The sequence below is a fragment of the Chelonia mydas genome, chromosome 14 (assembly GCF_015237465.2).
Source record: "Chelonia mydas isolate rCheMyd1 chromosome 14, rCheMyd1.pri.v2, whole genome shotgun sequence".
Taxonomy (NCBI): domain Eukaryota; kingdom Metazoa; phylum Chordata; order Testudines; family Cheloniidae; genus Chelonia; species Chelonia mydas.
This window is the reverse complement of record NC_051254.2, coordinates 21,296,841-21,312,535: the sequence shown is the minus strand read 5'-3', so window position 1 is coordinate 21,312,535 and position 15,695 is coordinate 21,296,841. Positions and strand designations below refer to the sequence as shown.

At 46.0% G+C, this 15,695-nt stretch overlaps 1 long non-coding RNA gene across 1 annotated transcript in view; it reads left to right on the top strand.

The window, feature by feature from the left end:
- Window positions 1–15,695, top strand: part of LOC122462941 — a 131,687-nt gene that overhangs the window by 99,027 nt on the left and 16,965 nt on the right. The window contains exon 2 of the long non-coding RNA XR_006285838.1: window positions 9–92. This is a non-coding gene — a long non-coding RNA (uncharacterized LOC122462941). The remainder of the gene's footprint in view (window positions 1–8; window positions 93–15,695) is intronic.

Here is a 15,695-nt window from a genome sequence, read left to right as displayed (position 1 = left end):
CTTTACAGGGAGTTGCCGGTTCCAAAGGCGTATTGCTAGCCCTTACTCTACAGGATGTAACCTAAGAAGAGATCAGATATGCTCGTTGTCTGGTGGGTGAATTCCTATTTATCTGATCTTGACGCCTTGGCTTTATCTCCCCATGGGCTACTAGAATTGCTGGGAAAAGAGTCCTGGTCATTCCCCCAGAGCCACAAATCACTGATTTAAAAACCTTCTGCTCAGTGGGGAGAAAATAAAGCAGGTTTTAGTTAGACAGAGAAGAAGGATCTATCAAGTGAACTGGCCCTTATCTTAATAAGAGTCTAATGAACGGCCAAATGTAGCAAGTGGCAGAATGCTGCTCCTACCAGGGCATTTCTTTGTCACAAACCTTGCTGGAGTCTAGTTTTGTCCCATGACTAGCAGCAGTCGTGCCACTGAAATGCTCTGAGAGAGGCTGTCCTGGTGGGATAGCCAACACAATCAAGCCCCCAGGAGCTGCTGGAAATCTTGGAAGAAAGGTTGATGCTGTGAGGGATCCAGTCTGATTTCCACTGGTTCTAGTGGTTCTTCAAATACACTTCAGAATCAGAAACAGGGCTTGATTTGCTGGTTTATACAGACCCTAGCATAAGGCCCCCAATAGCATAAAGTCCCTGGTGGGGAGAGAGGTTGTAACAGCAAAAGAGCCCACAACCAGAGTGGTGCTGAGCTGAGGTGATGATGGCACAGATTGAGTGGTTCTAGCCAGGAAGAGGTGGGGAGTGTGGTTCTTTGAGCAGCTAGAGAATCTGCTGATTCCATGCATCCTCTCAGGAGCTGTATTGAAGATGCATGTATGGAACAACAGCCTGAAACTAAAACTGTCCCCCTTTGGGTAGGAAAACTTGAGGGAGTCAGTAGCGGTAGCAGAGGGGAGGCAAGGCTAAATGAAAGCAACCTGGACCTTTACACACACTCCACATGGAGCCTCTATAGCCCTCTCCACATGTCGTGGCCCCACCTCCCCTTGGGATGAGAGCAGGTTTCATAGTTAAGATGAATGAGGCAGTTCACACCTCTTGGAGCTATGGTTTCAGGCTCTCTGCAAACTCAGGCAGGCACCAGTTACAATTGGTTCATGTGTTCAAGCTTTTCTTTGCATCTGTGAGAGCTTGTAACATATTTTTTTTAAATAAAAGCTGAGCTTCTGATCTTATCACATGTCTCCAGGAGCTGGGACTCTATGCACAGACCTATAGTGTGTATACTCGCCCTGGGGTTGGTCTCTTGCTTTCCCCATGCCTATTATGGTTATAACTGTGCAAATCTCACATCATGGTGCAAATCTCACATCATGGCTATGGAGTTTCAGTCCCTCAAAGAGAAACACCCTCATTTAACGCAATTAATTTTGAAGCTGTTTTCTTCTTCCTCTTGGGTCCAGTCCTGCTCCCTTTGAAGTCAGTACCAGTTTTGCATTTGCCTTCGGTTGGAGCAGGTTTGAGCATGCCCCTTGCCATGGAGGATTGTGCTGTGTTTTTCAAAGAGGCATGTACAGCCTCACTCCAAGGGACTAGATCCTGCTCCAGTTGAAATTGTGGCAAAACTCCCATTGATTTCAGCAGGATCGGGCTCTTCTTAATCTGTGGAAATTTTCTTCGCTGAAATTGTTGTTCAGGCCAGTGAGGTTTGGGGGACTTAATGATCTAAAGTTTGTAAAGTACTTTAAGGTCCTCAGATGGAAGGTGCTTTATAAGCTAAAAGTATTGTTGTTTTGTAGGCACTTTCCAGCTTACAATATTTGCAGAGAAATATTCCTTCACCCTCTGTGGGTTTGCAGCATTTCTTTCTGGGTTTCTTTAAGACAACGAAAGACCCAATCAATTAACAAGAATAATACTTTGCACCATTCATCTCATCCCAAAGCAGTTTACAAACGTTAAGGATCCAATTCAGATACCCCTAGACTCTGCCTTCACTAGAGATGCTGCAGTGGCACAGCTGTAACGCTTCAATGTAGACGCTCACAATAGTGACCGAAAGGATTCTCCCATCACTGCAATTAATCCACCTCCCCAAGAGGCAGTAGTTAGGTGGACAGAAGAATTCTTCTGTCCACCTAACACTGTCTTCAGCAGTGGTTAGGTGGGCTTACCTGTGTTGCTCAGGCATGTCAATTTTTCACACTCCTGAGTGATCTAACTTTTTAGTGTATACCTGGCCTTGTTCATTTTAAAGTATAGTATTTTAGGTCTTGATCCTGAAAGGTTCTATGCACTCTGGCCCTGGTTCAGCAAAGGACTAAGGTACATGCGCTGTCTATACTGGGGTTCAGGTTGGCTTAACTACATCTCTCAGGGGTGTGGATTTTTCACACCCCTGAGCATCGTAGCTGTTTTGGATTAACTTTTTAGTGTATACCTGACCTGGGTGTCCATGTGTAGACAAGCCCAATGAGACCACATGTGCTTAAAGTTACGTTAAAGTTACTAAGGTATGCCAACTTCTTGAACAGAACTGTATCTGTTTTCAGGACTTAGGGCTTATCTACGCTGCCCTCCGGATCAGCGGGCAGTGATTGATCCAGCGAGGGTAGATTTATCGCATCTAGTAGATAAATCAATTCCTGAGTGCTCTTCTGTCGACTCTGGTACTCCCCCAGAACGAAGCATGCAAGTGGAGTCGACGGAAGACCGTCAGCTGTCGACTTACTACGGTGAAGACACCGCGGTAAGTAGATCTAAGTATGTCAACTTCAGCTACTCTAGTCACGTAGCTGAAGTTGTGTATCTTGGATCGACCCCGCGCAGTAGTGTAGACAAGCCCTTAGCATCAGAAACATGCAGGTCTCCCCATTTCAATGCGTTTCCAATGCAGAGAGAGAGAGAGAGATTTTGTCAACCTTTGGTTTAAAGTGAAATTTACAAAGTTACATGGAAAGATGACAGGTTTCAGAGTAGCAGCCATGTTAGTCTGTATTCGCAAAAAGAAAAAGAGTACTAGTGGCACCTTAGAGACTAACCAATTTATTTGAGCATAAGCTTTCGTGAGCTACAGCTCACTTTATCAGATGAAGTGAGCTGTAGCTCACGAAAGCTTATGCTCAAATAAATTGGTTAATCTCTAAGGTGCCACTAGTACTCCTTTTCTTTATGGAAAGATGACAGTTTCTGTGTGAAATTCCACAAAATGAAAGTGATGCACAGCGCCTGAGCCCCTGCTCAAACTGTTAGACCGTACTCCTACAAGGTGACCCTACCAAAGTCCCTGCTGTGCATTATGCATTTCGGGTTGGTCTAAAACCTCTGTCCTGCTCTTCCTGCTGAAGTTGTTTAGGACTACATTGTGTACAAAAACAGCAGCCCTCTTCATCTGATACGATAGGATATGATGGGTAAGACATCGGAAAATGAATATGTAAATAGTTATATGATCTCCAAGGGATCATTGCTTTGTTGAAAAATAGTCTCACCAGGAAAGCACCGAAACATGACAAGATGCGTTATCCTTTGGGGATAGATAAGAAGCCCTAGATAAACATCTGAACTATTTCAGATGTTGTCAGGATTTGATTTGTGGAATTAATGTAAAAACGCTGCTCTGTTACAACTGTTATTTAGTGTGATACTGCACAGCTTCATGCTAACTCGCTAGCATGGTAAGAGGCATTTTGTTTTATCTGATTGGATAGAGAAAACTCACAGCCTTAGCCTCCAGCAACCGTCAAGAGTTAACAAGCTCCACATTTGATTGATAAGCATTGTAATCCTCCAGAGCTTGGAATACTGGAGTTTGGTCATACCACAAAGCGCTTTCTCCTAGGGAGGGGCAAACTAAACTAAAATAAGAACTGACTTGTGCCTTTGCCCCAAACTCAAACAGAATTTGACGTCACACCTTTATTTTGAGGTTGAAAAAAGATGATTTCTTGACTTTTTGTTTCATTTTTCTATTATGTTCATAGTCTCTGCACTGGGGCAAGTCCTGATTTCAATGGGAAGTTTACCTACCTATGGACTGAATAAAAACTAAAGACTGAATAAGTAGTTGGCCCTAGGGATGGACAGCAGACTTCTACAGGTGCAGCATTTGGTACACGTTTGGATGCTTCTGTGTCTGTCTGTCCTTTCTTCTAACTATAGTGTCTGCCTGCCTGCCTGCCCATCCTTCCTTCTAACTGCAGTGTTTGCCTCTCTGTCTAGGCTTTTATTTCTCATTTGTCACCAGAGCATCTGAGAACCTTACAGCTGTAACCTGCCCACGTCCCCGTCCCCCCCCCACAACACACACACTTAGCATCACAGAGTTATATCCAATCCCTACAAATTTATTCAGCCTGCAGAATTTGCCTGGATATCTTTGGGGAACAGTTGTTCTCACGAGTATGTTACTTCCAGCGTTCAAGTGGCACCAGAGCCCCTGCTCCCTATGGAAAGCCCTGGTGCTGCATGGCACCTCCCCTCCTGGGGTACGGGGCTCAGGAAAGTGCCAGCATCTCTCCTCTCAGCCCACAGCGCCAGAACTCCAGCAGGGGCTCCCCTGTTAGGTGAGGATGCGGGGTCCCCAGCCCTTTACCTCCTATGTTAGCAGTGGGTGCCTGGCCCCCGGGCTGCCTGTCCTGCTGTCTCGGGCATGGCCAGGAAGGAAAGCAGTGGCTGTCAGGTTTCCACCCAGAGCCATCCAAAGTGCGGGCCTGGCTCCCCTCCTTCATTGTGCCGCTGTTCCTGCCTCCCCTATGGTCAGTGCCACTGGCACCCTCTTGTTCCCCCAAGGCGGGGGGAGTCCTTTCCTGCTGCACTGGCTGAACTGTCCTGGCAGGAGTGTAGTGATAACACTCGCCCTCATCCTTGCTGCCCCTGAGTGAGTGGACCTGAACTGGTGTCAGCAGGGCTCCAGGGGAGAACTGAGCTCCAGCACTTCTCCATTTAGGACTCAGTTTAGAACCTAGAAGTATATAAATGGGAGAGACTTTAAAAAGTGAAGCAAATATTTCAAAAAAAGAAAAGGAGTACTTGTGGCACCTTAGAGACTAACCAATTTATCTGAACATAAGCTTTCGTGAGCTACAGCTCACTTGCTCAAATAAACTGGTTAGTCTCTAAGGTGCCACAAGTACTCCTTTTCTTTTTGTGAATACAGACTAACACGGCTGTTACTCTGAAACCTGCAAATATTTCAGAATCTTAACTCAGCTCTGGGGCAGCTTCAATGTCGGATAAAGATTCAGGGTGGACTTTATGAATTGTTTTGCCTTCCTTGCTGCCTATTTCCTGGTCAAGAGAAGTAGCAGAAGTACAGTAGGGAAGTAACCCGGTCTAATGGATAGGAAGCAATGCTGGGCTTGGGTACAAATGATGTCACGCTTATTTGCAAAGAGGTGAAATTTTTGTTGTTCTCGTCTGCGTATTTGTTTAGGGCCAATGACGATTTATTTCCAAGGCTAGTCTAGCTCAGGTGCTGGATATCTGCAATGCTCCATTTTCTAGGAGAAATAAAACGAATAAAACATGTGAACAGACAAATTGCTGGGTGGAGGGAAAAAATGGCAAACTGCATTGCGCCTCCCCAGTGCCCGGTCTGAACTTAAGAGGGTCGGGATGGCAGAGATTGGGAAAGTCGCTCATAGGCCAGTAAATGCTTGTATTGGTGCCAAAGCCCCCCCTTCGGTCTGAAAGAGACACGCTATTTTCTTAAACAATCTCCAGCCCGCGTTCAGCCTCGGCGAGTGATCTGGGGACAAAATCAGGTTTTACAGGGAGCACATTCTTTGGAAGCGCTCTCTCTCTCTCTCTTTCTCTCTTGCTCATTCACTCTGTTCTTTTATTTCGTTTCCCCCTTCAAAAGGCCAAGTTGTTCCTTTGGAGCCCTTTTGAGGGGAGAGAACCATGGTGGAATTCTTGTGTTGGCATGGCTGATGTTAATGGGTAACACTGGGGGCAAAGGTCCCTTAAAGCCCCCACATCTGCAGCTTTGTACAGGCCTCACCTCCGAAAACTCCTCAAAGCGTGTAGCCAGGCAGGGCCTAATGTGTATTAGCAAGACAAAGGCCCGGGGAGGGGAGGAAAGGGGGATGAGCTTTAATTTAGTGAAGATTTATTAGGCCTCATGAAATCGGCCTGAACCACCCATTTTCTATATCATCTGCCCACATCTAAAGGGGGTGGCTTTGTTGTGGGGAGATGGTCATTTAGAATCATCCAGCAACAAATCTCGCCGGCATAAAAGGGACATGGACAGAAGCAGGACATAGCGGAGAGTTCACGCTCTGTACACAGAGCCCCAAATCTGGAAATATGGAAATGTGGGAATGCCATTCAGGCCTCGAGCCTGCCTTTCCCTTCGACTTTTGTTTGGGGGATGCTGGCTGATGTGTGTTCTTCCTCCTAAGCCTTGTTTACTCAAGCAGATGAATGAGTGTTTGGGGCGTGGAGGAGGGGATGAGACAACACAGAGGTGCTGAAATCATGTGAAGATTTTGACTGTGGGGGAATGATTTGGGGGAAATTAATGATTATTAGTTTTTTTTTAATAATACCTTTTTCCACTCAAATATTTGTGCCTTGTTTGCTGCAAACAGAAGCTTGAATGTAGGGGTGCCATACAGCATGTCCAATGCAGCCTTAATGGCAGAGGTGTTTGGATAAGCCTTCTTACGGCCATCCACTCCCCATGCTGCCAGCTCTCATGATATTATCATGAGTCTTGTGATATTTTTTCTTAAAGCCCCAGGTGCTGGAATCAAGTTATTACCTGAGAATTTCAGCTTCCATTAAAATTAAAAGCAAATTTCTAGCCCTCATGGTTGTGGAGAAAAGCATGAAACGGTGAACCCTAGACACTCCAACACCAGAAGGCAAATAAAGAGAAACCAACATTTATTATTATTATTATTTTATTATTGTTTTAATCTCATGATTTTTAAGCCAATCTCAGGATTTTGGGAGCCACGCATGGCTCCTGTTTATCTAATGCTCTCATGATTAAAAAAGGCCTTTGTCTTCTCTGGGAAATGCCTTATTATTTAAGCAAAGCCAATCCTTCAGATTGCCCAGCCACACAGCAGTAATAGGCTTGGTTATTTCATTATTGGCTACTAGCTTGGCCTGAAAATGAGCACTCTCACTTACACCACAATCCCAGATGAGATACACTGGTCTACACTTTCCACAGTATGAATCCGATGAAGTGAGCTGTAGCTCACGAAAGCTTATGCTCAAATAAATTCATTAGTCTCTAAGGTGCCACAAGTACTCCTTTTCTTTTTGGTCTAAAATAAGTGCAAGTGAAGTCACAATTAAGCCCCTAGGCCAAAATTTCCCAATGATGTTGGGAATCTCTATTTTGGGTTGCCCGACTTCAGACCCTTTTGGGCCTGATTTTCAATAGTGCTGAGTACTCTCTGCTCCAGAATTTTGCCCCTGGAATTTCCTAGGAGGGAGACCCATGGCATGACAGAAAGTATCCACTAGGAGGAAGTGGAGCAAAGAAAAATCCGGGGCCTGATTTTCAGAAGTGCTGAGCACGCACAGCTCCAGCTGAAGTCAACAGGTGCTCAATCTCTCTGCAAATCACACCCTCTGGTTAAATAGCAGGGAACATTTCCTAGCATTGAGGTCTGTTTGACAGGAGAAATGGCGGAGGCCCCATCACTTGACCGGTGAGAACACTGAAAGATATGCAGGAGGGAACCATCCTGCACAGGCCATAGAGGATTGAACTGGAGGGCCTGATAGATCTTTTCTATCTCTAATTTCTCGGATTCTATGAAATCTATATTGGATGGGAACCTCTGGTAAATAGCCACGGGCTGGAGCTCAGCGCACTTTATCAGGTGCTTCTGTTCAGTGACAGCAGTTAATCTGTAGAGAAGGACATAAGAGCTGCCACACTGAGTCAGACCATGGTCCATTTTGCCCAGTATCCTGGCTCCGACAGAGGCCCATACTTCATGGGGAGTGTACGAAACAGGGCAATTATGGAATGATGCCCCCCTGTCTTCCTGTCCCGGCTTCTGGCAGTCAGAGGTTTAGGGTCACCCCAAGCATGGGGTTGCATCCCTGATCATCTTGTCTAATAGCCATTGATGGATTGAGCCTCCATGGACCTTTCACAACATCCCCTAACATATTTTTAGTCTCTCCTGGTATGGAAGCCATTCCATACCTTTGATCATCTTTGTTGCCCTTCTCTGAACCTTTTCCAGCTCCACTGTATCCTCTTTGAGATAGGGCGACCAGTCCTCTGGCAGTATACATGGAGGACGTGGCTCTCATGTATACTAAGGCTTTGTTGCGTTGCCAGGTGCACAAAGTGGTGAAGCAGGCCCAATCTATGTAATTGTGCAGATATGTGCTTAACTCTAGGAGGCCATGTATGTCATTTGTGCAAAGGTCTCCGAGAAAGGGAGGGAGGAAGTGAAAAGAAAACAGAAATGTTGGAAAGTAAAATTTCCTGAGAAGAAAAGCAGCACGGAGCAAATGGTTTGAAAGCATCAGTCAGAGAGTCTGTTTGCATGGATTTAATCATCTTTTTGCTTTGCGCGCTGTAAAGTCACATCAGTCCGCATCTGTCATTAATGAGATCCCTTTCTGGCATGAAGGTACAGTCACCCGCTAATGGAAATTAAGCCACAGTTGTCTTGTCTGTAATTCTCTAAAGTAGCCAATCCCTCTTCCTTGCTGAGCAAACTCCCCGCTTTATTCCCCTGGAGGGCTGTTACATGCTATGTGCTTTGTCTCTTTCTTCTGGCTTTCCTGAGTATGCGGTTATTAAAGGGATCTTTCTTCTTTCATGCAAGCAAATAAGGGCCAGATTTGGAGAACACACATGAAAAAGATGCATTCTGCTGGCAGTCTTCAAAGCCATCTCCAGACATTAGCCAAGTTACTAGAGGCTTTTCCCCTTTCTTTTCAGAGCTGTAGATGGAAAACAAATTCTAGCTCCCTTATAGTCTAAAGAGGCACTGGGGCAGGGTTCAACTCTCACAGGGGTGTAAATCAGGAGGATCGAGATGAAGTGCATGGAGTTACAATGGTGTAAAATGGGTGTCGGAGGAGGACCAGGACCAGTGTGTGTTACAATGAAGTCTGTGTCACTGATGGGCTTTAGTTAGAAGTACCTTTATTGCACCTCATTTTATCTCGCAGGATGGGTCCCTGGTGTGAAAGCCTCAGCAATGATCCCCTTTTTATTAAAACACACATCTTTCAAAAGGAAATATTAAAAGCAAAATATTATTGTTACAAGCAAACTTGATGGTTATTTGCATTTATTTATGAAACAAGAGTAGCATAGTTTTCTATTCAAATTATTCGGCTTCTGACAGAGTGCCAGCATGGCCCTCAATGCCGCAGAGTTGCTTCTCGTATGGATAGCATCAATCAGATGGTTGCTTTGTAGCCCAAAGTTTGAAATACTGTCACAGTAAACAGGTTTCAGAGTAGCAGCTGTGTTAGTCTGTATTCTCAAAAAGAAAAGGAGTACTTGTGGCACCTTAGAGACTAACCAATTTATTTGAGCATAAGCTTTCGTGAGCTACATGCATCCAATGAAGTGAGCTGTAGTTCATGAAAGCTTATGCTCAAATAAATTGGTTAGTCTCTAAGTTGCCACAAGTACTCCTTTTCTTGTCACAGTAAAAATACACAGTGTAACAGAGGGTGTTGAGGTAAAGTTTGGGCTCTACCAGGAATCAGCAGATAGCTTGTTACTAGTCATAATTGGCATAGATGACTGGTGCCTTCCCAAAGTGGAGGGGCACAATCTAAAGGGAAGGACACGTGACCGCCCCTTGTGTCACTCCTGTCCAGTAACCCCTCTCCCTGCCCCTGCGCCCAGCCTGGGGCCACTATGCTGTTCTCGCTCCACGTTACCTGTATGTGGGGGGGGGGGGTCCTGTCCTCTCCCAGTGCCTCCTCCCGCATGTTTGGCCGCTCTTCCTGGCAGCCAGGCGGGGAGTCAGAGGGAGCTGCTTCTGCCTGAGAGAGCCTGGCTGGGAGGCAGTGGTGGCCCACTACCTGCCCAGGCTTGGCTGCCAGGACAGGGGCCCAGCATCAGGGCTGTCCTTAGGTTTTATGGGGCCCTACACATTATTATTAAACTGGTGCCTCTATGGTGGTGCAACTGGTCCCCTACACCAGCACATTCGGCTCTGGGAATAAAGCCCCTGCCTTCTGCCTATTAAGGAGACTGCAGCATGCACTGGGTGTGCGGAAGCCAACCCGCTTTTACTTGTTGTCCCGGTCACAGGCACGGACTCTGTGGGTGGATGCCCCGGGGCTGGAGCACTCACAGGGAAAATTTAGTGGGTGCGGAGCACCCACAGATGCCAAGCTCCCCGCCTCTGCCCCCATACCCTCACGCCTCTTGCACGCCGGTGGCCCCGTGCTTACCAACTTCTCCCCCTCCCTCTCAGTGCTTCCGGAGCACCACAAACAGCTGATTCATGGCGTTCAAGCTCTGGGAGGGAGGGGGAGGAGTGGGGACAGGGTGCGCTTGTGGGAGGAGGCGGGGAAGAGGAGAGATGGGGATAGAGCAGGAGCGGGAAGAGACGGGGGTTTGGGGGAAAAGGTGGAGTGGGGGCGGGGCCTGGAGTGGAGACAGGGGTCAAACACCCCCCGGCAAGATCAGAAGTCGGTGCCTATGGTCCCGGGGGTGCCCCAAATTTTCGGGTGCCCTACGCAGCAGCATATGCTGCGTATGCCTAAGGACTGCCCTGCCCAGCATGCCAGATGATGGTCCGGTCCAGTAATGGACTTTATAAGTAATCAAATCCAAATGGAAGGTGACACAAAGCTGATCTGTGCAGATGATATTGTGTAATAGCTGATAGTGAGGAAGATTTGGTCCAGGCGATTGATGCCTGCAGTAGGGAACTAACAAACTGTGGCCTCAAAAGGAGAAAAGACTGAAGTCACATGGGTGGCTCACACAGAACCAACACAGATGAATATCAACACCAAGGGCCAGCACCTAAATCAAGTTTCTGCGTTTCAGTACCTTGGGGGCTGGTTAACGGCAAATGGAGAAATCAGGAGAGAACTGCAAGCAACACTGCGGTGAGCGGGGGAAATCTGGCATAAGATAGTGGAGTAATTTATAATAAACGGATACCCAGACTACTGAAGGGATAACTACACAAAATCATGATAAGATCAGGTCTTCTGTATGGATCAGAGACATGGACAACCAAAAAGAGGCTCTTAAGACAGCTTGAAACCTTTGAAATGAGATGTTTGAGGGCAGTGACAGAGGTGACGCTGCTGGACCACATGCAGAATGATGCCGTCAGCAGTGAAACAAGGTCTGCAGTATGAAAAAGGAGCTGCAAGAGAGGAGGCTGGGATGGTACCTGCATATATGAAGGATGGATAAAGGGAATCCTGATAGGGAGACAAGAGTTCAAGGGCCAAGAACATGAGGACGGCCAAGAAAATGGTGGCTAGACTGCAAACGGGAGGACTCAGTGGATATGGAGCGAGTGATGGATCGGCAAGCCTGGAAAAGACTGATTCAGCAACCCAACCCCAGCTAGCTGTGAAAAGGGGAAGAAGTAAAACACACACAAACGTGAGACTAGGACTGTTTACATGAGTCGGGTCTCATCAATGTAAAGGCTGCTTGGTTGGACCCTTAAGGGTTTGAATGGATCAGAATTAATTAATTCTTAATTAGCATGAATAAAAAATGAATACCAGTATATACAGTAGAATGGGAAAACCTATGTGCACATTAATTTTTATGTTCATGTGTGTTATTTACACGCGAATGCCTTCCACCATAAAGGTGGCTGCATTAAGATGATGGGTGAAATAATCCATGTATAGATCTCAATATACGAATATATAGATTATTACAGTGGTTCCCAATCTTTTCCATAACCATCTATCTGGGATCTCTCTTCCATTTAGTAATACAGGAAAGGCAGGGTGGTTATGATTCCCTGGCTCCTTTTGGGGCTGTGGACCCCCCAGGCTGAGAACCTGGAGCATATTATATATAGTATAGTATGCAGATTGGGCTGTAAATGTATTGAGTGCTTTGCGATCTTTGGATGAAAGGCACTGTGTAAATGACTGTAGTTCCTGCTACAAAGTCATCACATAGATGATAACTCTTGCAGCTATTTCTGATACCTTAATATGTGCTCCTGGTGGCAGGAGAAATTAAGTTGTAAGTGATATCACCCAGTGTTATTGGTCTCTGTACTAATGCAGAGATTCCCAGTTTCTCAGGATTTGAGCCTTCCTCTCTTTGCTTCCCAGCTAGCTGCCTTATTCTGATTTTCCTGCTCTGGTGAGGGGGCTGCACATGCTTCTCGGAGGGTTCTATTGACAGGGAAATAGCATCCAAAGTATTGACTCAGTTTGAGTTTGGTTTTAGAAAGGTTTCAGAGTAGCAGCCGTGTTAGTCTGTATCCGCAAAAAGAAAAGGAGGACTTGTGGCAACTTAGAGACTATGCTGTAGAGGATGTTGATCAGGTGCCAGAAGTCCTCCTTCTGGGGGCGGGGGGTTTAGAAAGATGTTCCTCCACCCTCAGAGCACAAGGAAGGATGAATGGCCAACAGAAAGGACAGGAGGGAAAGATCAGTTGGAGCAAACATGGCACCTTTGGAAAGCAGTCAAAACAAGCTGAAAAGTCATCTTAGATAGGGACCTGAGCGTGATGCATCCAGAGAAGTCAAAATAGACTGCTCAAGTACTTCACTTCAAAGCCTTCAACACCTTCCATTCCCAAGCATCCTAGGAATGCCATTGCTCTTCAAAGGTGGGAGGGAGCAATTGCTGTGTGTCATGCACTTATCTCCTTTGTACCAAGAAGGCTTAGCAAAGCCTTTTACAGAACACTCAGTGTGCTCCCTCCCCTATGAGACTGGTAGATGTGAATTCTCTAATTTCAGTCTGAATTTTCATGTTTGGAGGCTGATTTTGATCTCATACTAGGTTTACGCTAGAGTAACAACAGTGGAGTTAATCCTGATTTACACTAGATAGTTGGGAGAAAAACAATACTCATTGGACTGCTGTGGAGTTAATCCTGATTCACACTAAATGAGATCAGAATCAGTCCCTTAAGCTTTGTCTATACTATGAAAAAAGAAAAGGAGTACTTGTGGCACCTTAGAGACTAACCAATTTATTTGAGCATAAACTTTTGTGAGCTACAGCTCACTTCATCGGATGCATTCAGTGGAAAATACAGTGGGGAGATTTATGTACATAGAGAACATGAAACAATGGGTGTTACCATACACACTGTAATGAGAGTGATCACTTAAGATGAGCTATTACCAGCTATTACCCCGCCTCCTTCCCCAAGCACACCCTGTCCCCACTCCATTGTCCCCAAATGTGAAATAGTTATGGGTGAGGACAAAGTCACAAAGTTCAGCCACCAGGTTTGCCGTGACATTACCGGGAATACTGTTCCTGATGGCTTGTAGTCCATCTTTGTGTGGAATGTTGGTGTAGAGGGCTTTTACATCCATAGTGGCCAAGATGGTGTTTTCAGGAAGATCACTGATGGATTGGAGTTTCCTCAGGAAGTCAGTGGTGTCTCGAAGATAGCTGGGAGAGCTGGTAGTGTAGGGCCTGAGGAGGGAGTCTACATAGCCAGACAATCCTGCTGTCAGGGTGCCAATGCCTGAGATGATGGGGAGTCCAGGATTTCCAGGTTTATGGATCTTGGGTAGCAGATAGAATACCACAGGTCGGGATTCCAGGGGTGTGTCTGTGCGGATTTGTTCTTGTGCTTTTTCAGGGAGTTTCTTGAGCAAATGGTGTAGTTTCTTTTGGTAACCCTCAGTGGGATCAGAGGGTAATGGCTTGTAGAAAGTGGTGTTGGAGAGCTGCCTAGCAGGCTCTTGTTCATATTCTGAACTATTCATGATGATGACAGCACCTCCTTTGTCAGCCGTTTTGATTATGATGTCAGAGTTGTTTCTGAGGCTGTGGATGGCATTGTGTTCTGCACAGCTGAGGTTATGGGGCAAGTGATGCTGCTTTTCCACAATTTCAGCCCGTGCAGCAGGATTGTCTGGCTCTCCTGCTGGTAATAGCTCACCTTAAGTGATCACTCTCGTTACAGTGTGTATGGTAACACCCATTGTTTCATGTTCTCTATGTATATAAATCTCCCCACTGTATTTTCCACTGAATGCATCCGATGAAGTGAGCTGTAGCTCACGAAAGCTTATGCTCAAATAAATTTGTTAGTCTCTAAGGTGCCACAAGTACTCCTTTTCTTTTTGCGAATACAGACTAACACGGCTGCTACTCTGAAACCTATACTATGAAAGTTACCTATTGCTGACAGTGGGTTTCAGCAAGTGCAGCTGAATTGGCACTGAATGCAGTTTAGCCGCAAGTGTACACCAGTTCTGCCCCAGTTCATTTACATCCATTGCTGATGCCCACTGCCAGCGGATGCTAATTCCTGTGCCACAACCAGGGCTCTGGAGTCTGTCTCCTCTCTTCCCATCACATATGCACATTCACACTTTTGGTTTGCTCCAAACAAAAGGATTGAGTTGAAAATAATCAATTTGCTTATTAGTCAATAAATTGGTTATTTTCTCATTAGCATGTCTGTACTTTCTTTCATGTGAGGGTCTCAGAGCATTTTGAAAACATGAATTAAACTTCACATCACTCTAGTGAGGTAGAGTGTTAATCCAGATTATAGATGAAGAAGCTGAAACTCAGAGACCTACATTTCCAAACATGACTAGTGATTTCAGGTGGCCAGTTTGGGATGCCTTAGAGGGGACTGATTTGCAGAGGGTGGGGGCTCCACACTGTCTGCAAATCAGGCCCCTTGAAGGTGTTTCAAGTTGGGCCCCCAGAATTACTAGTCACTTTTGAAAATTCTGGTTGGGAATGTTAAGTGACTTGCCTAAGGTGTGGCAATTTCAGGAACAGAACCCCAGGAGTCCTGGCAACCATTCCCTAAGTCCCTGCACTAGGAACTGCCTGAGAAGTCTGCGTTGAATGAAACAGAGATTTTTGTTAGGCCTTTCCCCAGAACAGCCCATTAGTGGTGTAGTAACACTAAGCAGGATGTGCAGTGACCAGCTGCCGAACTTCAGTGACCAGGAAATCAACATGCACTCTGGCTTCAATTTACTATGGCTCCATCAATATGAGGCAGAACAGGACAGCAAGGCCTGTGGCAGCTGCAGTACAGCTGAGAGGGTGCAACAAGGAAGTTGCTAAAATATTTGTATATCCTTTTAAGTCAAGGGCCAGACGCATCACTGGTGAGAAAAGGACAAACGACCACTCTGGCAAAGCGCACGCATTTCCTCTTTTGTTAACATAGTGCATTTCCGAGGACACAGACTATTTTAACGCAGGAAAACCAAAGCCTCAGAGGTCTCTGTTTGTTTATACAATACCGGAGAGTGGTTATAACAATGGCTCACATTTTAGAGAGAGCCTTTCTTCCAGAAAGATCCTAATATTCTACAGCAGTTGTTTTACCCACCTCTGGGCTGAAAAGCAGCATCTGTTTAAAAGCAACAGCCCAGTGCAGATTAGAGCAGAAAGGCCTAGTCTCCTCTAGCACTTGTTTCCAACTCTCCCATCATTTCACTGCCACCAGGGAGGCTCTGCAAGTGGCAGCCCCAGTGAGAGTGATGGTGCAGCCAGCTGCTGCTTGTGTTCTAACCTAGGCCTGCTCTGAGAAGGTTTCAGCCTGGTGGTTAAAATGCCAGTGGCTGGTCTGTATTCTC